This window comes from Schistocerca piceifrons, chromosome 2, assembly GCF_021461385.2.
Source record: "Schistocerca piceifrons isolate TAMUIC-IGC-003096 chromosome 2, iqSchPice1.1, whole genome shotgun sequence".
Classification (NCBI taxonomy): Eukaryota; Metazoa; Arthropoda; class Insecta; order Orthoptera; family Acrididae; genus Schistocerca; species Schistocerca piceifrons.
Window position 1 is genome coordinate 294,648,285 of NC_060139.1, and position 23,937 is coordinate 294,672,221.

The 23,937-nt window shown below is 47.4% G+C and overlaps 1 long non-coding RNA gene across 1 annotated transcript in view; it reads right to left on the reverse strand.

Annotated features, from left to right (window-relative positions):
• Positions 1-23,937, reverse strand: part of LOC124777090 — a 700,755-nt gene that overhangs the window by 262,342 nt on the left and 414,476 nt on the right. The window contains exon 2 of the long non-coding RNA XR_007015683.1: positions 6,764-6,848. This is a non-coding gene — a long non-coding RNA (uncharacterized LOC124777090). The remainder of the gene's footprint in view (positions 1-6,763; positions 6,849-23,937) is intronic.

Genomic DNA, 23,937 nt, shown 5'->3' on the forward strand with positions numbered 1-23,937 from the left:
AAGGATGACTAGGGTAGCACTGGTCGAGAGCTTGTAGGCTACTCAAGGAGTCAGTACAGAGAAGAAACGACTCCCCAGGGCATGAACGGAGCCCGAGATACAGCCACCAGCTCTGCAGTGAAAACACTGCAGCCATCGGGCAAGGAATGCTGTTCAATATGTCCTCCATGGACATCGCAAAGACGACGTGACCATCAGCCATCGAGCCGTCGGTGTAAACCACTTCATGACCTCGGTACATGTTAAGAATCGACAGGAAGTGGCAGCGGAGAGCGGCGGGGTTAACTGAGCCCTTAGGGCCATGTGACAGGTCCAGTCGCAGCCGCGGCCTGGGTGTCCACCTTGGAGGTGTACGTGAATGGACCTCAAGTATAGGTGGTAAATGCAAGGACTCCAGTTCGGATAGAAGGGATCGGACGCGAACTGCAGTTGTAAGCCCTGACCTGGACCGCTGATGCGGGGGATGAACCTCCATGGGAGGGAAAAGGAGACGATAATTAGGATGCGCAGGAGAACTACGAACGTGTGCAACGTAACTGGCGAGCAGTTGTGCACGCCTAACTTGCAATGGAGGGACTCAAGCCTCCACCAGGACGCTGGTCACAGGACTCGTCTTAAAAGATCCCATCGCTAGTCGAACGCCACAGTGGCGCGCTGGGTCGAGTAAGCGCAACACTGAGGGCGCCGCCGAACCATAAACCACACTCCCATAGTCAAGGCGGGATTGAACAAGGGCTCTGTACAGCTGCAGCAGCGTAGAGCGATCTACACCCCAGTCGCTGCTGCTCAGGCAGCGGAGGGCATAGAGGTGCTGCCAGCATTTCCGCGTAAGCTGACGAAGGTGAGGAACCCAAGTCAATCGGGTGTCGGAAGCCAGTCCTAAGAATCGATATGTCTCCACTACAGTGAATGGATCGTCATTAAGTTAACGTTCTGGTTCCGGATGAACGGTTCGACGCCGACAGAAGTGCATAACACACGACTTTGCGGCCAAGGACTGGAAACCGTGGGCTAGAGCCCATGACTGCGCCTTGTGGATGGCTCTCTGTAGGTGCCTCTCAGCGATACCAGTACTGGTGGAGCAGTACGAAATGCAGAAGTCGTCTGCGTACAGAAAAGGTACTACGGACGGCCCTACAACTGCTGCTAGACCGTTAATGGCCACTAACAATATACACTCAATACACAGCCCTGCGGGACCCCATTCTCCTGTATATGGGGGGAACTATGGGAGGCACCAACTTGGACACGGAAAGTACGAAGCGACAGGAAATTTAGATAAAAATCGGGATCGGGCATGGGGGACCCCACTCGTATAAAGTGGCAAGGATATGATGTCGCCAAGTGGAGTCATACACTTATCATAAATCAAAAAAAGACGGCAACAAGGTACTGGCTTCTGGAAAAGGCTGTTCAGATGGCAGACTCGAGGGACACAAGATTATCAGTGGCAGAGCGACCTTGGTGGATACCGCCCTGGCATGGAGCCAGTAGACCACGTGACTCCAGGACCCAACCTAACCGCCGACACACCATACGTTCCAGCAACTTACAAAGAACGTTGGTGAGGCTGATGGGCCGATAGATATCCACATCAAGCGGTTTCTTGACAGGTTTGAGTTTGAGCACTGGTATGATGGTGCTCTCCCACCATTGCGATGGAAAGACGCCATCCCACCAGATCCGGTTGAAGATGACGAAGAGATGTCGCTTGTAGTCAGACGAGAGATGTTTAATCATCTGGCCGTGGATCCGATCTGGCCCAGAAGCTGTGTCGGGGCAATGTGCAAGGGCACTGAGGAGCTCTCATTCCGTAAATGGGGCGTTATAGGGTTCACTGTAGCGTGTAGTGAACAAGAGGACTTTCCTTTCCATCCGCCGTTTGAGAATGCGAAAGGCCTGGGCTGGGGGGGGGGGGGGGGGATAATTCTCCGATGCAGAGGCTCGAGCATAGTGCTCGGCAATCGCGTTTGCGTCGGTAGATAAAACGCCATCGACGGTAACGCCAGGGACTTCTGTTGGGGTGGTACCCAAAAACACGTCTGATCTTCGTCCGGACTTGGGAAGGTGACGCAAGGCACTCAGTGGTCGAGACATACCTCTCCCAACACTCCTGTTTCCACCTTTTGATAAGATGACGAATGCGGGCACGGAGCCGTTTAAAGGCTATTAGGTGCTCTAGGGAACGGTGCCGCTTATGTCGCTGTAGAGCTCGCCAACGGTCTTTGATTGCCTCAGCGACTTCCGGCGACCACCAAGGTACCGACTTTCGCCTGGAGCACCCCAAAGAACGAGGGATCGCATTTTCCGCCGCAGAAACGATCGTTGTAGTTACCTGCTCAACTACAACATCGACAACACCATGTGGGGGAGATTCAACGGTGACAGCAGTGGTGAAGGCTTCCCAGTTTGCCTTGTTGAAAGCCCATGTGGTTAGGCGCCCGTGGCCATGACGCCGGGAGAGTGACAGGAAGATGGGGAAGTGGTCATTACCACACAGGTCGTCATGTGCTCTCCAGTGGATAGGTGGGAAAAGTCCTCGGCTGCTAAGTGATAAATCTATGGCCGATTAACTACCATGAGCCACACTAAAATGTGTGGCGGTCCTAGTAATTAAGAGGCAGAGATCGAACTGGGACAGTAAAGTTTCGACATCTCTGCTTCAGCCAGTAAGCATGGTGCCACCCCACAAGTGGTTATGAGCGTTGAAACCTACAAAAAGTAGGAAAGGTTTAGGGAGTTGAGCAATCAGTGTAGCCAATGGGTTCAGGGGTACTGCACCATCTGCATACGTTGCAGACAGGTATTTGCTGCGTCTTCCGTATCCCGACAACCACAACTTCAAGAGGGCTTAGAAGAGGCACAGGCTCACTACATACCGAGTTCAGGACATAGACGCAAACTCCACCTGACACTCTATTATATTCGATATGTTTCTTGTAATATCCCCTGTAGCCGCGAAGGGTAGGGGTCCGCATTTCCGGGAACCAGGTTTATTGGAGGGCAACGCAGAAAGCAGGTGTAAAGCTTAACAACTGCCGTAGCTCAGCCAGGTGGTGGAAAAAAACCGCCGCAATTCCACTGGAGGATAATGTGATCGTGAGGCTGGGAACGCATGGAACATTCAGAGAGGCAGTTTACGTCTTAGGGTCACCTGCCGCTACCGACTTGTTTCCTGAGCAGTCTATATCCATTGTGCACGAGGGTCTGGCGAGATCTAGGACCTCAGTGGCCCCCAGAATCTCCACCCCAACCTCAGACGGAGAGCTTGTAGGTAGTAGTGGTGTGGATGCCAATTCCTTTTGTCTTGGGGATCTTCTTTATGGGTTTCTCTCGCTGCTCCTTGGGTTTCTCTGGCTGGGAGGGCTTCGCTGATTCAGTCTCAGGGACTGAGGATGATCGCGAAGCCCTACAACCAGCTGCATTTGGGCACTTCAGCTACTGACAGGTGTCATCTTTCCCACTAGCAGAAACCTGGGAAGTGAGTGGCCCAAGGGACCCCTTCCTAGTGAGAGGAGCCGAAGAAGACTTACGCTTCTCCAGCTGAGAAGTGGGGACTGGAGTCCCTGATGGTTGGGGGGAGGGGGGTGGGGCAGTGCTCCCGGGGTAGGTGGTACAGCAGTAACAGGGAGAGAATTGCACCCCACCATCAAGGAGTAGGTCTGATCTTCTAGCTCTTAGAGCCGACTGGAATTCTTGGAACTGATGGGGCTAAAACTGTTCTCGTAGCGGCGGCGAAAGAGGAGGTCATAGCCACAGGATGGAGGCGCTCAAATTTCCTCTTGGCCTCAGTGTAGGTCAGTCGGTCCAGGGTCTTATATTCCATGATTTTCCTTTCTAGCTGTAAAATCCTGCAGTCTGGCAAGCAAGGGGAATGATGTTCTCCGAAGCTGACACAGATAGGAGGCGGGGCACATGGAGTATTGGGATGCGAAGGACGTCCACAATCTCGATATGTGACGCTGGAAGTACAGCGGGACAACATATGGTCGAACTTCCAGCACTTCAACACTTAAAGCACCGCATCGGGGAAGGGATACATGGCTTGACATCACAGTGGTAGACCATCACCTTGAGCATCTCGGGCAAGGCCAAGATGAAGGCTCCAGTGGCAACCTGATTATCCCTCGACCCCTATGTACACTCCGGACGAAATGAACGCCTCGGTACTCTAAATTGGCGCGCAGCTCGTCGTCAGACTGCAGAAGAAGGTCCCTGTGGAATATAATACCCTGGACCGTATTTGGCGTGATGGTAACGGAAACATCCCGCAGTGTCTCACAAGCGAGTAATGCCCGTGACTGGGCAGAGGATGCCGTTTTTATCGAGACTGACCCTGACCGCATTTTGGACAAGCCCTCTATCTCCCCAAACTTGTCCTGTAAACGCTCAACAAAAAACTGAGGCTTCATTGCAACAAAGGACTCCCCATCAGCTCTAGTACATAGTGGGGTGAATAAGTTCGCTGCCATCCTTAACCTGGCGTTCCTCCCATGGTGTGGCCAGGGAAGGGAATGATTTAGGGTCATACCTAAAATCAAACAAATTAGCGCTGATCCGGGAGATTGCCTCCCGTTGTCCTTCCCACGCATCGCTCGTGAATGGAACGGAAAGGGGGAAATGATAGTACTGCTACAAATTCCCTCCACTACACATGGGTAACGTGACTTGTGGAGTATAGCTATGGCTGTAGACTATCTGCTGGAGTGAAAACACCACTGACGGACGAGTGGTGCCTTGGGTTTCGAGATGTTTTGCGACGCGGTGTGTGTGCCGTTTGTCGATTAATAACTGGCAGAACACATTTATGTTAGTAGGATTGTAGAGAGGACAGTATTGGCAATAATTATATCATATTTTTTCACCATTCTAATTGTCCGATGAAGACATTATTGTGCTTCTCATATCACAGTGTTTTCTCATGATACGCAGGTTATATTGATGATAATTTTCAGTCATGGCGAACTGCTTTCACTTGTCACACATTCTTTCTGTTTGTTGCGGACTGATCTGAAGCTGGTCACTACTGACAAACTGGTTATAAAAAAATAATAAACTCTCATGATCAAGGACACGCGATGCTACAATTGGAAGCATCATGACAGTGTCGGGATTTAGATGATGTACAAAGACCAAGAATGGAGTTCAGCAAGGAAGTGCACTATCCCCACTACTGTTCATCACTGTTATATGAAGAACGTCAAGGAGAAGTCAGGTTAACTGAATGCGTTTGCCTTTGCTGATGACATCATGATATGGAGTGAAACTTAAGAGGAAGTATAGATCAGACTCGATTAATGGAAATCTCAGTTCCAGAAATATAACCTCAACATCAGCAAGACCAAGACAGTGGTGATGGTAGTCAACAGAGATGGACAACCAGCAAGTGTAAAACTAGGAGACCGGCAACTGGAGTATGTGGACAGTTTTCCTTACGTTGGAAGCGTAATCTCCAGTGATCATTTGGTCAGAAATGCAATCACCAACAGAGTGCACAAAGGATTTGAATTCTACCAGCAAGTAAGATCACTTTTTAGAATGAGATTTTCAGTCTGCAGTGGAGTGTGCGCTGATATGAAACTTCCTGGCAGATTAAAACTGTGTGCCGGACCGAGACTCGAACTCGGGACCTTTGCCACACGCGGGAAAGTGCTCTACCAACTGAGCTACCCAAGCACCTTTCCTTCTTGAGTGGTAGTTCTGCAAGGTTCGCAGGAGAGCTTCTGTATAGTTTGGAAGGTAGGAGACGAGGTACCGGCAGACGTAAAGCTGTGAGTACGGGGCGTGAGTCGTGCTTGGGTAGCTCAGTGGGTAGAGCACTTGCCCGCGAAAGGCAAAGGTCCTGAGTTCGAGTCTCGGTCCGGCACACAGTTTTAACTTGCCACTTTTGTGGGATGACTTGATTGCAAAACCGTCCAAACTGATGATGTTTAATAGCTATTTCATACCAATATTGACCTACGGTATTGAAACATGTACCCTCACAAAAAGAGAATCATCAAGGCTGCAAGCATCAGTGATGAAATTTCTTAGATCTACCATCCAGAAGACCAAGATGGACAAGTTAAGGAACGAGGAAGTGAGGAAAGAAGCCGGAATGAAGACATCCCTATTACATCGAATTGGCGCATCTACGATGGTACGGGCATGTGATGAGAATGGAGCCAACTAGAACAGCCAAAATAAATTTGGAAACACGGGCGTATGTGAAAAGACCTCAAGGAAGACCTCGAACCCGATGGATGGACTTAATTAAGACTGATCTAGTGACCAGAGGATGGACAGTGGATGATGTACTCCGTGAACAGGTGTATTTGGACACGACAAAGTGGAAACGTAAGGACAGTGTAATCTTATCGTAAAATTGTTTTCGTAATGTCATTTAGCCTGAAGATGGGGTATTCCCTCGAAACATGTAGCAAAATAAATTAATAATACAATAGTTAACAAAGTTTGTGACTGGTAGCGGTAATTTAGAAAAACCTTTAAATATTTCTTGAGACAGTCACGGTCGTAAAATAGTCAAAATGAATTCAAAAGTGGAAGAGGCTCATTGCCAGTACCTGGGAAACTGGAACTGTTAAATGATGATTATGATGATGATAGTGTCGGAATTCATCAAGTTCGGAGTTATTGTACACCAAAAAATGGTGGACTCACCTGTGACCGTCGAACTTTGACCAGATCGGACGACACGGCTTATGGGGAAGCGGCAGGCAGGTAAGCTCCACGCTATTCGTCGGCCGCTGTGCGGGTTGCCTACCTGCTAGTGTTCGCGGCGGTCATCACAGGAAGCGGCGGCGGCGAGGTCCAGCCACCAGCAGCATGGCGCGGCACTCCCTCCTATCCTGTGGACAGAGACCACAGCGCGTCCTGTAGGGTACACTCTGCTCTTAAAGTGTGACGTAAACAGGCACGAAACTGAGAGGCCGACAGTCACGGGAAGGGCTGTCCCATTTCAAGATGCACCGTGTACGACCCCCGAAAGCCGTGGCGTACGGCGTGAGTGGTATCCAGTGCACATCGGAACCCGTCGTGAGTTAACCGACTTTGAACATGCGATGATAATCGAGGGTCGCACCATATCGGAGATTACCCAAGAATTCAGGTTCCCGACGTCAACAGTGTCTCGATACTAAAAGACAATGTTTCTACAGGCGGAAACCGCCGCACAGGAAGACCAACGCAAGTGAATGACCCTGGTACGTGGTGTCGCGACACGGGACGATCGACGGCGTACTGCCAGTCAGATCGTCGTCGATTTGCACGTCAGGCACAGGGACCCATTGCTGGCAGTGCTCTACGAAGACACATGCAACTAGCCGACGACCGACATCACATCCAGTGCCTTCCCATGACTTGCACCCTATTATGTGAAATGATTAAAACGGCAGCTACATGTAGAGCACATAGTAGAGGATAACATATCGTAAAAATGCATCATGGCAAAATCACTAAACAAAATTATTTTGGACCACTAGGGAGAATAAAGAGTAGTACAAATACACTAATTTCTCCTGAAGTAATATTGCGACATTTCCTTCTTCTTATGAATGGTTTCCAAAAGATAAAGATTAAGCACTAAGTAAATGGAAATGCCGTGTGGCGAGGGCCTTCCGTCGGGTAGACCAGTCGCCTCGTGCAAGTGTTTCGAGTTGACGCCACTTCGGCGACTTGCGTGTCGATGGGGATTAAATAAGGATGACAAGGACAACACAACACTCAGTCCCTGTTGTTGTTGTGGTCTTCAGTCCTGAGACTGGTTTGATGCAGCTCTCCATGCTACTCTATCCTGTGCAAGCTTCTTCATCTCCCAGTACCTACTGCAACATACATCCGTCTGAATCTGCTTGGTGTATTCATCTCTTGGTCTCCCTCTACGACTTTTACCCTCCACGATGTCCTCCAATACTAAATTGGTGATCCCTTGATGCCTCAGAACATGTCCTACCAACCGATCCATTCTTCTAGTCAAGTTGTGCCACACACTTCTCTTCTCCCCAATCCTATTCAACACCTCCTCATTAGTTATGTGATCTACCCATCTAATCTTCAGCATTCTTCTGTAGCACCACATTTCGAAAGCTTCTATTCTCTTCTTGTCTAAACTATTTATCGTCCATGTTTCACTTCCATACATGGCTACACCACTCCATACAAATACTTTCAGAAACGACTTCCTGACACTTAAATCTATACTCGATGTTAACAAATTTCTCTTCTTCAGAAACGCTTTCCTTGCCATTGCCAGTCTACATTTTATATCCTCTCTACTTCGACCATCATCAGTTATTTTGCTCCCCAAATAGCAAAACTCCTTTACTACTTTAAGTGTCTCATTTCCTAATCTAATTCCCTCAGCATCACCCGACTTAATTCTACTACATTCTATTATCCCCGTTTTGCTTTTGTTGATGTTCATCTTATACCCTCCTTTCAAGACACTATCCATTCCATTCAACTGCTCTTCCAAGTCCTTTGCTGTCTCTGACAGAATTACAATGTCATCGGCGAACCTCAAAGTTTTTATTTCTTGTCCGTGGATTTTAATACCTACTCCGAATTTTTCTTTTGTTTCCTTCACTGCTTGCTCAATATACAGATTGAATAACATTGGGGAGAGGCTACAATCCTGTCTCACTCCCTTCCCAACCACTGCTTCCCTTTCATGTCCCTCGACTCTTATAACTGCCATTTGGTTTCTATACAAATTGTAAATAGCCTTTCGCTCCTTATATTTTACCCCTGCTACCTACAGAATTTGAAAGAGAGTATTCCAGTCAACATTGCCAAAAGCTTTCTCTAAGTCTACAAATGCTAGACACGTAGGTTTGCCTTTCCTTAATCTTTCTTCTAAGATAAGTCGTAGGGTCAGTATTGCCTCACGTGTTCCAGTATTTCTGCGGAATCCAAACTGATCTTCCCCGAGGTCGGCTTCTACCAGATTTTCCATTCGTCTGTAAAGAATTCGTGTTAGTATTTTGCAGCTGTGGCTTATTAAACTGATAGCTCGGTAATTTTCACATCTGTCAACACCTGCTTTCTTTGGGATTGGAATTATTATATCCTTCTTGAAGTCTGAGGGTATTTCGCCTGTCTCATACATCTTGCTCACCAGATGGTAGAGTTTTGTCAGGACTGGCTCTCCCAAGGCTGTCAGTAGTTCTAATGGAATGTTGTCTATTCCCGGGGCCTTGCTTCGACTCAGGTCTTTCAGTGCTCTGTCAAACTCTTCACGCAGTATCGTATCTCCCATTTCATCTTCATCTACATTCTCTTCCATTTCCATAATATTGTCCTCAAGTACATCGCCCTTGTATAGACCCTCTATATACACCTTCCATCTATCTGCTTTCCCTTCTTTGCTTAGAACTGGGTTTCCATCTGAGCTCTTAATATTCATACAAGTGGTTCTCTTTTCTCCAAAGGTCTCTTTAATTTTCCTGTAGGCAGTATCTATCTTACCCCTAGTGAGAAAAGCCTCTACACCCTTACATTTATCCTCTAGCCATCCCTGCTTAGCCATTTTGCACTTCCTGTCGATCTTATTTTTGAGACGTTTGTATTCCTTTTTGGCTGCTTCATTTACTGCATTTTTATATTTTCTCCTTTCATCAATTAAATTCAATATTTCTTTTGTTACCCAAGGATTTCTACTAGCCCACGTCTTTTTACCTACTTGATCCTCTGCTGCCTTCACTACTTCATCCCTCAAAGCTACCCATTCTTTTTCTACTGTATTTCTTTCCCCCATTCCTGCCATTTGTTCCCTTATGCTCTCCCTGAAACTCTGTACAACCTCTGGTTTAGTCAGTTTATCCAGATCCCATCTCCTTAACTTCCCACCTTTTTGCAGTTTCTTCAGTTTTAATCTACAGTTCATAACCAATGGATTGTGGTTAGAGTCCACATCTGCCCCTGGAAATGTCTTACAATTTAAAACCTGGTTCCTAAATCACTGTCTTACCATTATATAATCTATCTGAAATCTGTCAGTATCTCCAGGCTTCTTCCATGTATACAATCTTCTTTTATGATTCTTGAACCAAGTGTTAGCTATGATCAAGTTGTGCTCTGTGCAAAATTCTAGCAGGCGTTCCTCTTTCATTTCTTACCCCCAATCCATATTCACCTACTACGTTTCCGTCTCTCCCTTTCCCTACTACTGAATTCCAGTCACCCATGACTATTAAATTTTCTTCTCCCTTCACCCAGTCCCTAAGCGGAGAAAATCTCCGACACGTCCGTGAATCGAACCCGGGCCGTTAGGTATGACATTCGGTCGCGCTGACCACTCAGCTACCAGGGGCGGTCTAGCAACATGTAAATACGGCGCTATTACCCGTCATCACTGTGTGGCACGCTGCAGAACTTTTTCGTACGAACAGACTCCTGGTTACACACTGATGATCAAATGGCTCTGAGCACTATAGGACTTAATTTCTGAGGTCATCAGTCCCCTAGAACTTAGAACTAGTTAAACCTAACTAACCTAAGGAGATCACACACATCCATGCCCGAAGCAGGATTCGAACCTGTGACTGTAGCGGTCGCGCGGTTCCAGCGCCTAGAACCACTCGGCCACCCCGGCCGGCCACTGATGATCCAAAACATTATGACCACTGTCCACCGCGATACTGAATGCTGCCTGGTGATGGTGTAGGAACATGGGGTTGTAATGGAAGCAAATTAAGCGGAGCACATACGAACGGTGAACCATTCTAGCGACCATACGTGGCGCAATGTGGACACCCACTCACGTTGGTGAGGTCGTTACGGTTCAGCGTCTCGAAACGCGTACCTCGAACGCGGCGAAGACAGTCGGCTGTTTGCACGTTACAGTCGTGACTATCTGTCGAAAGGCGTTGAAGGACTGTGAAACCGTGAACAGGTGGCAGGACGTTGAATGTCCAAGTCTCATCACACAGCGTGACCGCTCTGCAGAGCACAATACGCGGCCATATGTGGCCGACCTGGCGTCAAGAGTACAGTACTGAAGCAACCACAATTGTTTCGGACCACATCGTCCACCGCACTTTGTTCAACATGGGGTTCCGCAGCAGATAACTCTTAGGTGTTCGCATGTTGAGCCCTACAACATCTTCAATTACTATTCCAGTAACTACGGTATCATCGAGACGGAGCCGTGGATCAATGCAAACGTGTCTCTCGGTCGGATGAATCACGTGTCCTGCTACGCCAGGTAGACGGACGTGCCAGGATACGCCGTCATTCAGGCGTACGATTGCACGAAATGTGCACCCGCTATTGACATAGGCAGTTGTGGGCTGTATTATGCTGTGGGGTACATTAACCTAGGCTTTATGGGATCTATCTTACTAATACAACGCACCATGCAGGCTATACAGTGTGGACTATATGAAAATTAATACTGCGGACCATCTTCATGCTTGCTGTCTTCCCCACCGCGATGGAATCTTCCAGCAAGATAACTGCCCATGTCACAAGGCCAGAATCGTGCGACAGCGGTTTGAGGAGCATGGTGGCGAACTCTCTCTGGCCGTCACGTCCGTCTCACCTGAATCTTAAGGAGCTCTCTGCGACGGTAAGGGAAGCCGGCTCCGCACTCACAGACCAGTGGCCCGTAATTTCAGCGAACTGCGTGACTTGTCCCTGTACATCTGCTGCCGCTTATCTGAGGAACCAACAGAAGTGAATGGACACGCCATTAAGCGGCTGATAGTAAAGTTTTCGCTCGTAAGTGCATGTCCAACCTGCAATCCCTTAAACGCCTCATGGTGACAGTCTAAGTTGTTGCTTATTCTGATCCGGAGCCAGTTATGATACTTGTCGGAAATTGATGCTTCGAGATGCTTAGTCTCCTGCATTAAGCTACTCAGGCTGCCGAAATACCGATCACAGTGAGAGACCACGCTCTGGTGCCTGGCGTCTGAGGTCTATCCTGTAGAGGTGACTGAGGAAGCTTCAGTCGTAGAAGCACAATTATTCTTACCGATGACGTTAGAAATAGTCTGCGCATATCCAGTCCGTAAACCGCGACCTTCTAGATGGCAGATAAGAGATGGTTGCTTGTTATAGTACTGGCAGCCAATGTGTGTTATCGTTCTCAAATGGTTCAAATGGCTCTAAGCACTATGGGGCTTAACATCTGAGGTCAGCAGTCCCCTAGACTTAGAACTACTTAAACCTAACTAACCTAAGGACATCACACACATCCATGCCCGAGACAGGAATCGAACCTTCGGCCGTAGCAGCCGTATGGTTCCGGACTGAAGCGCTTAGAACCGCTCGGTCACAGCGGCCGGCGGTCTCGTTCTCTTCCAGGTCTACGGTCGGCGCATTAGACGGCCTTGCTTCAATGATGATGATGATGATGATGATGATGTTTGGTTTGTGGGGCGCTCAACTGTGCGGTCATCAGTGCCCACAAAAAATCCCAATTTTTACACAGTCCAATTTTTACACAATCCAATCCAGCCACTTTCACGCATGACGATGACGATGAAATGATGAGGACAACACAAACATCCAGTCCCCGGGCAGAGAAAATCCCCAACCCGGCCGGGAATCGAACCCGGGACCCCGTGATCTGGAGGCTGCAACGCTAGCCACTAGACCACGAGTTGCGGACCCTTACTTCAACTTCAGTCATGATATCGAATGCACTGAACTCGGGGGTAACTATGTCCTTTCGTTGATCGATGGTTTTTTTTGTGTGAAGTGATCCACATACTCGTTTTGTGGAGGTCTTGGTGCAGTGGTAAAGTGCACGGAGTATCCGCAACGCTGCAGCTGAACCAACTTTCTTCCTTACGATCCAATAAGATGAACGCTGTTGCTACCCCGTCCCACTTGGACGCTGGGACCTGGTAGCACACTCGCCGCGTGAGACACCGTTAACCTCTCACTGAGTCCACTGCTGGAGCCGTCAGTGGGCTGCAGCGGAGTTGCGACGCTGTCTACCGACGAGAGAAGCATCCGCAGCCAACAGGGGACACTCTATCATGACTGCTACGACGGCTATTCGGAAAGTGAGGTCCGATCGCTCGCGAAATGGTAACCACTGCCAAAATCGACTTTACGGTTTCACTGTGCGCTCAGATCTGAAAAAAAAGTGATGTGACACGATCGACTGACACACTAGAGACACTGCCCAACACATTGTGTTACGCTTCATAGCATTTTCGCTCTGGTTTCCATTTCGCGTCCTATGGGACCTTACTTTCCCAACAGCCCTCCTAAAAACAGTGCGCTGGCGTGAGATCGTCACACTGTCACGTCACAGTCGGCCTGTGACACAAACGTGGGCAAATGGAGGACGCAGAACTAAATGACGAGGACCAACTAGTAAAAATTCTTCTTTTATTCTTCTCTGCATTAATTGACACTGACCAATTTGCTTAATATTTCTCTTGACAAATGACGGATCCACCATAAAAACTTACCCCTTAGCTAGTTAACAAATCTGTAAAAAACTCTGGCTTCTGCACGGGAAGGAGACAGAACTGGGAGCGCGGTAGATCTTCGCTCTGCAAGACTGCAGCAAGGTGTTCACCTTGCTTTCCGGTTTAATTGCCAGCTACCTCATTATTATTAAAATATTCTAGCACCAATGGATTCCTGTGCACGTTTTAAATGTGGAGGTGGTGTTGACGCATATGAGAGAACATCAAAGTCTACAGTAGTGCACTCGGTTGCAGTAGCCATACCATCCGTACAGCGACAACAAGCAAGAGGAGTCACTGCCACGGGTAGCGGCTTTAGTTCAAACCGTACAAACTACATCGTATATAACGGTCGAGAGAATCAGGGATCGTGGATAGACTAGCAGTATATTGTAAATATTGTTCCCGGGCGAGACGGCTGATGTCGTGAAATTTCCACAATATGTTGTCGGCGCAATTGACCGACGTCTTCAGGTGCGGCAAACACACTGCTCTGGCTGTTTTTATGTTGTGCCCAAAGGGTGATCACCTTTGGCGATTTTTTCTTCTGGGATGGCAACATATGCGACATAGTTTAGCTTTATTGTGTATTCGCTTGCAAAAGGACTTAGGATCTCTCTGGGTCCTTGAGTCTTTTGAGGGCGTTGGTTAGGTGCAATGGGCGATCAAAAAGTTTTGCACAGTAGTCTCTAATTTTTTTATTTTTTGCAGGAGGAGAATTGACTTTTTTGTGAACATACTTGGAAAATTTAACTATAAGTTGGTATAAATAAGTATTTTCTTCTATTTACAGGTGAACCATAATGGACCGTGAAGCAGATGTTAGGTTGCGACAACGGTCGGTGATGGAGTTCCTCTTCAAGACCGGCGATGACTCTGCCACATCGATTCACAGTAAGTTGCTCCCTGTTTATGGGGAGGACACAGTGGATTGCAGCACTATCCAGCGGTAATTGCACAGATTTAAAGAAGGTGATTTCTGTCTACTGGGCAATCCACGATGCAGTAGACTATCGACGGCAGTGAGTGATTGAATAAGGAGACCTTTAAGCAGATCATCCAAAATGACAGATCTGCCATCTTTGATGGTCCTGTGGGGGCGTAGTAATGGCTTGTATTTGTGCCAATGTCGTGGCAGAGACTAGCCTACATTCGCAATTTGACGGACATTTCCACGATACTCGTCTAATTTGTGAAAGAGACGAGTTGCCTGGTCTTTCATCTTCTCAGCGACGTATATTCCTCCAGTTATCTCTGGTATTTCTCTCGTCCTGGCCCATCTTGGGGCGCCCAGGCTCCACGTCAAGCACCTGTTTTGTAGTGATTGCTAACTGCGTATATTAGAGTGAGCTCAGTCTGTTACCGAAGCCTCCTATTTATGACAGTCTAAGAAGAAACTGGCAGGCGTGAACGTGCCAGACTTCCGTGACCGATAGCGCAGATATGCAGATCGTAGCGAGAGAGACAGCTACGCCACCTGTCGTACGAGGAACGCACACTGGGAGCTGTCGTCGGCCGCCCCTCCCCTCTGTCGGGAGCCTCTCCGCCGGTATTTGGCCTCTGTCCAAAAAATTCCGCAACCTTGTCCACAAAATTTTTCTACGCTCACCTCTTACTTATTGTGCATGGTCTCCTTCGAAATATTCTCCTCCACGACTGAAACACCGCTCCCAACCCTCTTTCCATTTCCGGAAGCAGTCTTGGTATGCCTCCTGCTGGATTGCGAGAAGCGCCGTCTGCGAATTTGAATTTTTTCTTATCTATCGTTGCAAATCTCTGTCCTTTCAAGGTGGTTTTCAACTTTCGAAATAAAAAAAAGAGTCCGCAGGGGCCATGTCTGGGAGAGTACGGAGGGTGAGACAGCACAGTGATTTCGTTTTTTGTGCAATAGTCACGGACAAACAGGGGTGAATGTGCGGTTGCGTTATCATGCTGCAAGAGCCTTGAATTGTCTCGCCACCATTTCATGCCGTTACCTTCTCATATTTTCTCGCAGCCGTCGCAACACGTCCCGATAGTACCATCGATTAACAATTTTTCGCTGTGACACGAACTCATGATGAACTAGTACTTTACAGTCAAAGAAAACTATCAGCATGGCTTTCACATTTGACGTGACCTGACGAGCTTCTTTTTTTGTTTTGGAAAACCTTTCCCGACCCATTGTGAAGACTGAACCTTGATCTCAACATAATAACTGTGGACTTCGTCTCATCTCCATTTATGATTCTCTTAAGAAACATCTCGTTTCCATTTGCGCGATCCCAAAGCTCTTCACTAAATGCGAGGCGAAGGTTTTCCTGGTCTTGACTCATGAGCCGTGGGACGAACTTGGCAGCGCGATGCATTCCAATACGCTGTGTCAGGATTTTACGACATGATCCAACTGAAATGTTACACTCTTCTGCAATCTCTCCGACAGTCAGTCTTCGATTGGCACGCACAATTTCGTTGACGTTCCTGACATGAGCGTAGTCGGTAGAAGTCGAAGTGCGTCCTGAACGAGGGTAATCTTTAACTTCCGTCTGGCCATTTTTAAACTGTCTGAACCATTCGTCGGCTTAAGCACTCATCGCTGTAGGCTTTCTGCATCGTTTGATGTTTGTCTGTAAAGGGTCTCTTCAGTTTCAAGCAAAATTCAATGCAGACGCGTTGCTCCCCTAACTCTAAGAGACTAAACTCCGCCCGAACAGGCCATGAAGGCCAAACGGTACTGACCGCCGTGTAATCCTCAGTCCGCAGGCGTCACTGGCTGCGGATGTGGAGGGGCATGTGGTCAGCACACCCCTCTCCCGGCCGTATGTCTGTTTGCGAGACCGGAGCCGTTACTTCTCAGTCAAGTACCTCCTCAGTTTGCCTCACAAGGGCTGTGCGCACCCAGCTTACCAAGAGCGCTCGACAGACAGGATGGTCACACATTGAAGTGCTAGCCCAGCGCGACAGCGCTTAAGTTCGGTGATCTGACGAGAACCGTGTTACCACTGCGGAAAGGCCGTTGACCTCCTCTGACTATGCCTGCTCGAAATACACAAACCGTGCGACACAACGTTCTACTCAATACTGCACTGGACAATAACTAACGGACATACAACAATGAAACTTCCAGTAGTTACACATTAAACATAGGAGTGTGCAGAAATAGCAACCGCATTTCGCCCCAACATAATATTGCCGCGAAATTACGAATGTTTCGGAGTTTTTCGAACAACCTCAATAAGTGTCCGCGCTAGCGTGTGCCCTCGTTCTCGTCGTTGTCAGCCGAATATCTATGTCGCCACCGCAGCATCATCCCTTATACGACCAGAAGTTCTTCTCTGTGGCCGCTTTGATTTTAACATTGCCAGAGCTGGATCCTAAGCCGTGCCGAGTTAGTATCCTGCGTCCTTGTTCAGCAAATTAGTCGCGCTGCGAGTTTCCGCTGCTTCTTTAATAACGCTGTTCCAGCACGAAGACGTCGACGTGAGAATTTTTGTGTTTTCGTATTCGATACTGTACCCTGTACTGAAGCAAAGCTGGCCCCTGCACATTTCTCTGGCTGGTCCAGACGTGTGTGTCGTCGATGTTCGACGCATCTGTCCTCAAAGGAGCGACAAGTTCGTCTAACGTATGACGTCCCGCAGCTATAGGGAATCTTATAGACATCAGGTCTTCTTAAAACAAAATCATTTTTCACCGAGCATAAAAGAACCCTGAGTTCCGGTGGCGGAAGAAAGACGCATTTAACTTTATGTTTCTCCAATATTATCCCACTTTCTAAGAAATACCACCGAAGTATGGCAGGATGATCATTCCTCCTTGTTCTCTACTTTCTTCCAGCTCCTCACTTTGTCTAGCATGCACCGGGCGTAAGGAACAGCGAATCTCCCGTTCAGAATATCCACTCTCTAATCATAAGGTACGGATGTGGCGTAGTTCATCAGATAAGCTTTCTGAATCCGATATGGCTCGTCATCTGTGGGCCAACGTCGTAAGCACGCCACTTCGTTATGCAGGATGTTGACACCTGGTGGCCTGTTGGTGTAATTCCGTGAGTGTATGTTTACGGTACACTGCGTCACCCAACATGTCATTTTCTTTTCTCTGCACCAAAACATTCAGGAACGGTAGTTCGCCGTTTATCTCCATATCCATCGTAAACTTGGTGTGCGAATGAAGAGAATTTAAACGTTTTAAAAATGAATCCAGTGATGCGGCGCCGTGGGGGCCAGATTATAAGTGTGTCATCCATATATCGCCAAGAACACGTAGGTCTCAACTACTCTGTCTGGAGTGCTGTCTCCTCTAAACCTTCCGTAGAAAGATTGTCTAACAAGTCACATATGTTTGTAGTATATTCACAGTTCAAATGGTTCAAATGGCTCTGAGCACTATGGGACTTAACATCTGTGGTCATGAGTCCCCTAGAACTTAGAACTACTTCAACCTAACTAACCTAAGGACATCACACACATCCATGCCCGAGGCAGGATTCGAACCTGCGACCGTAGCAGTCGCGCGGTTCCGGACTGAGCGCCTAGAACTGCTAGACCACGGCGGCCGGCTATTCACAGTTAAGAGGTAGGCAAAACACCTATGATAGGTAAATATACAGCTCCCCATTTTTTTCAGTCAATAGCCACGCCTACTTTTAGAGGCACTGTCGTTATCTAGTACTGAAGACGTCCTTCGCTGACTTGCAGTGAGCGGCAAGTGATTTAGGTCATTAGGAGAACACATATCTGAAAAACACAACAAACCACGAAATAAATAACGAAAAGTGACTAGTGCTGATAACCTCGAGAGTGTGCTAAGGCTGGCTTTGTTGTGACGCTCGCTTATCTCTGGCACTGTGACCCACATGTCACCTCGCTCGTGTAAAGATTTTCTGTTCCAGCCATTCCCCTATTACAGTAACCATAAGGTGCAGTACAATACACAACTCCCACTGAACATCACGTACATACAACAGATTCATTTACGATGACGCTATAAACATCCTTCTTAAAGTACTGGATGGAGCGTGTACCACTGGGGAAACCGAATCTCTGACAGCTCAACACCGTTCACCCCTGATTTGTGTAGCGAAAACTGTCGATGGTAAAACGTTGTTCTCCAGCGTCCAGCACTTTTAGAGCAAAAATGTTTCTTTAAAATTGAAGTTCCCTCAATAATGTACACTGAAGCGCTAAAGAAACTGGCATAGGCATGCGTATTAAAATACAGAGATACTTAAACAGGCAGAATACGGCGCTACGATCGGCAACTCCTATCTGAAACAATAAGTGTCTGGCGTAGTTGTTAGATCGGTTACTGCTGCTAACAATGGCAGGCTGTCAAGATTTGAACGTAGTGGTATAGATGGCACACGAGCGATGAGACACAGCATCTCCGAGGTAACGATGAAGTGGGGATTTTCCCTTACGACCATTTCACGAGTGTACCGTGAAAATCAGGAATCCGGTAAAACATCAAATCTCTGACATCGATGCGACAGGAAAGAGATCCTGCAAGAACAGGGCCAGCGACGACTGAAGAGAACCGTTCAACGTGACAGAAGTGCAACCTTTCCGCGAATTGCTGCAGATCTCAATGCTGGGCCGTCAACAAGTGTCAGCGTGCGAACCATTCAATGAAACTTAGTCGACATAGGCTTGCGGAGCCGAAGGCCCACTCGTGTACGCTTGATGACTGCGCGACACAAAATTTTACGCCCCGCATTGGTCCGTCAACGCCGACAGTGAGCTGCTGTTGACTGGAAACATGATGCGTGGTCGGACGAGTCTCGTTTCAAATTGTATCGAGCGGATGGACGTATACGGGTATGGAGACAACCTCACGAATCCATGGACCCTGCATGTCAGCAGGGGACTGTTCAAGCCGGTAGAGGCTCTGTAATGGTGTCGGGCGTGTGCAGTTGGAGTGATATCGGACCCCTGATACGTCTAGATACGACTATGACAGTCGATACATACATAAGCATTCTGTCTTATCACTCATGTCCAATGTGCATTCCGACGAACTTGGGCAATTCCAGCAGGACCATTCGACACCCCACACGTCCAGAACTGCTGCCGAGTGGCTCCAGGAAAACTCTTCTCAGTTTAAACAGTTCCGTTGGCCACCAAACTCCTCGAACATCAACATTGCTGGGTATTTCTGGGATGCCTTGCAACGAGCTGTTCAGAAGAGATCTCCACCACTTCGTACTCTTACGGATTTATGGACAGCCCTGCATGATTCCTGGTTCAGTTCCCTCCAGCACTACTTCAGTCATTAGTCGCGTCCATCCGTCTTCGTGTTGCGGCTCTTCTGAGTGCTCGCGGGGCCCCTACAAGATATTAGGCAGATGTACCAGTTTCTTTGGATCTTTAGTGTATGAGAATACACTCATTTCTTCACGTTTGGCCTGCGGTCATTATTTACTCAGACAGCTCCTCTCTGCTATGCTCCTGCCGCTTTGAAGACTACAAATGCGGTCCAGAACTGCCACAATGGTAACCTGATTCGTCAGAATCGAAGGCATCGTCCGACGTACTCCAAGACAGTGTGACTTGACCGCCGTCGTCCACGATGTGTATACACAAATGAGCTGGCAAGTAAAGCCTGTAGCCGTCCGAGACTGTACACAGTAGTGCGCAGGGAGTTGACATCCTTTTCCTCGTGCAAATATAGCTACCTCAGTCTAAACACTTGTAAAGCTTCAGAGAATAGCTGCACGGGTTTGTTTAGTCAGCGCGAGGTTGTCAGAGCAATATTAAACAAACTACATGAAATAGTAGTAGTTACTTTGGGCACCCCTGGATTGCTCTTACAGCAGTATTCGGCATGTAGTGTTACTACAGTTTAAGGGTAAAAATGTAATCCATATATACAGACATTTACACAGATGTTTGGTTTGACACGGATGGGAACAGGCAGTCGGCCGCAGCCTTATAGCATGAACCACCCTGGCGTTTGCCTGCAGTTAGTAACTTATACGGAAACCACGGAAAACCTAAATCAGAATGGCTAGAACCAGAAGGGGCCTTCCATCCTCCCGAATACAAGGCAAGTTTGTTCAAAAACAGCGTTGCTTCATTCCGTTTGTCCCTAGTGTACAATACTGATTTCTTTGTACATTCTTGGAAGTGATTATTTTACATCGTGGAAAGCTACACTGATTATTGATTTCCCAAAACCAGTAGGGCAAACCCGCCACCACCCCACGTTGCATTCTTGCCAAATTTATTCAAGAAGGCGAATCCAATATGGCGGCGGCAGATGTGGCAACGACGCAATGGAAGCTGTGATTGCACAACAACTTCCTGAAACACGATGTTCCTTTCCAACATCGTAACGAAATCTCCGTCACTGGATGCCGTGGCTCTTATACGAGAAACTGATAGGCAGAGCCGCTCTCGCACACCGAATCTCGCGCATCTCTTGTGTCAGCCGAATTCTCTTATCTCTAGTGCTCAGAATCCATAAACAAGCTCCAGTGCGCGACGCAGTCTCTAATCGCAGAACGGTGTTAACACAGCATCCATCGAGTTCATACCTAATGTACCATTCTTATCTTTTAAAGTGCAGAGACGCTTGGACTGAGGAAGCAGGTGGTGACGAAAAGAGATGTGATCTGCCGTGACTGTCCCCACATAAGCATTTTTCCGGAGTGAGTCACAAATCGACAGTATTCGAAATAGACAATACACAGTACACATAAATCACAAAAGCACGCAGCATGTTGTATACGGCACGTTAAATGTGGCGTGCCATAAAAAAAGAAAGAAGTTCAAACTTTAATATACCGACGCCGTCATGAGGACGGGAACGATAGCTCTCATTGCAGAGAGATGGGCTGACAATTTGTTATTAGAAGAAACCATCCAATATTCACGTAAAGTGGCGTAAGGAAACTACACCGTTAAAACGGAATGGTCGTAAACCGTTGTCTTCAGTTTTACTGGCATCTCCGCTCTAAATGCATACCGGTGTTTCAGGAAAAGCTATCATCCAGTTAGCTGCGCCCGACATTTACAAGTCTTATTTACGAGCTGACAAACAATCGTAGTCGCTGGCATTTTCCAGGCACATTATGTCAATATAAACATTTAGTGCTGTGTTCCATTTTTAGGGCATAATCTTAGTTTCTAAACTGTATAAGCTGAGTTCAGCTATCTTAAGTCACGAGGGGGGAGGGGGGGGGGCACCAATACTATCTGAGGAATGGAGTTTTCCCAATGTCTTTAACCCACAGCATCATCTGAAAATCTCCTTTTATTAGTTCTTGTTCCACTGACTATGTCCTCTATCTAGTTCACTTTCGGCAATGCCATTTCCAAGACAGTGGACAACGGCTTAGACGAGATAGAGCGTACTAGTTTTACACCTATGGGCAGATCTATCGTCCGTTCGCCGCTGCGAACAGAGACTGGGGATGTGATATAAGAATTCTCCGGACTGACATAAAGCGTAATAAGCACACAAAACTAGTAAATACAAGAGTGAGATTCACTGAAATTACCTTAAGGAATTGAAAGGCATCCAAGAAGGCGGTCTCTTACGTATGGCCAACTGCTCAGTATGACTCGTCAGCCCTGATACCTTGCCACGGACGTTTTATGGAAAAGACAGAGAAGATGCAGCGAAAAGCAGCACCTTTCTTCACGGGATCAATTAGGAAATGCTCAACAAAACATCAGTGGCAGACGCTGCAAGGAAGGCGCTGTGCATCACAGAGAGAAACTTTTAGAGCGTTTGTCCAAGAAGAGTCGAGAAACATATTACTTGCTCCCCCATACGGCAGGAGGCGAGAAAATCGAGGCAATCACAGCTCACGCGGAGTCCTCCTTCCCACGCAACATTCTCGAATAGAACATTCCAAAAGGGGTGGGGGGGGGGGCACACACCGGTTAATGATACTACCCTCAGTTGAACACGGTCAGGTGGATTACAGAGTATGTAGCTGCAGATGATACATAGACTCTATCAACGTATTGTTCAGCTTGACCTTGCAAAACCTCTGTGTAAGTGACTGAAGCAAATGCCTCTTCAAAATCGACAAAAACTACTCAGTTATGAATCCGGTATTCATTAGAACGGCCGATGACCTCTCAGAGTGCAAGAATATGATCACTGATAAAGCAGTTACGTAATCTTGTCTGCTCAAGGCGGTCCAAATCGAATTAAGCGTGCAACGAATTCTGACCAAGTATATCCCTATGGTCCAACTGGAAACCTACTATTTTAAAGTTTTGAATATGACTGCGTGGTGAGTGACCGGTTACGAAGTAAAAATAACAGCAATAGCAGCCCTCGGTCACAAAAAATGAGTACCGAAACCTGGGTCAAAAGACTCCTTTTTTGCGACCGAGGGCTACTATTGCTGTTAATTTTCCTATTACTTTATAATATCGACCAGTATTACTTTATAATACCAAAACTGGCAGATACGTACATCAAATAAACCGTATCCCAATAAGTAAGCGCAATGTTTGAATAAAACACTTTAGTCATTTCAAAAGGTGAAATGTTATTTTCAGCTCGTCAGTACACAATGCGGTTGCATACGATCAACAATATCGAACAGAGGTCCGCAAAAACTTTTTTGACGAACTTTTAACTCGTTCTGCAATGAGGTGTTGCATTTGATCCTTTAACTTAGGAATCAATCTCAGTTTGTTCTCGTAAACACGTGAGCTCATATAAACCCACAGCCACACGGCGTCATGTCGCAAGATCTTGCTGCCCAGTTCTGGTCTCCATGGCGTGAGATGAGGTGCCCCGGAAATTTCTCCTCCAACAATGCCCGCGATTCGCGCGCGGTATTTCAGGTGGCGCCATCTTATCAGAAGCACTTGTTTTCGAGGTCAAGAACCTCCAGTTGGGGACCGAGGAAAGTGACATACCGCGTTGCGATAACGCATGCCATTTGCCAGCAAAATCCGCACTAAACACTGGATCCTTGAAACGTTATCCGACAATCCTCGTAATCATAAATCTGACAGATTTGTCAGTTCAGTTGGAAGAGTGCCTCTTCGCTAATGACGACATTCCTTCCAAAAATCAACCACATTTACGTTGCCCAACACCTACCCAGAGAATTCACGCCATTGCAAACGATTATTGGCAGTAGCTGTTGCGCCAATTGATCCTAGTAAGGACGTAAATTTAGATTCTAATCAGAATTCACTGAATAGTGCTAATTGAAATGTTCAGCTGTTGTGATCGACAGTCAGTCGAGATCAGGTGTCACATTATTGGGACGACACTATTAGCGCACCGGCTGGTACGAAGTCGCTTTGGTGTGTTATCATCAGAAACCGAACCACTTTTCTCAAACTTTTAAATTGCTCGTCGAATTGCCAATGAATTGAGTACGTATCGCCCATCGATAATTGTACTCAGCTGGCGAAATGAGTCCGAGGAACTCCCATGTTCTATGCAATAAACTTTGAGGATGACAACACGTGGTTCGACGACAAAGCGAAACATTTTCCCTACCCGCCATGTCTCTTGGTAACAGCCGAGAAATGGCAAACGTGCCGCGTTA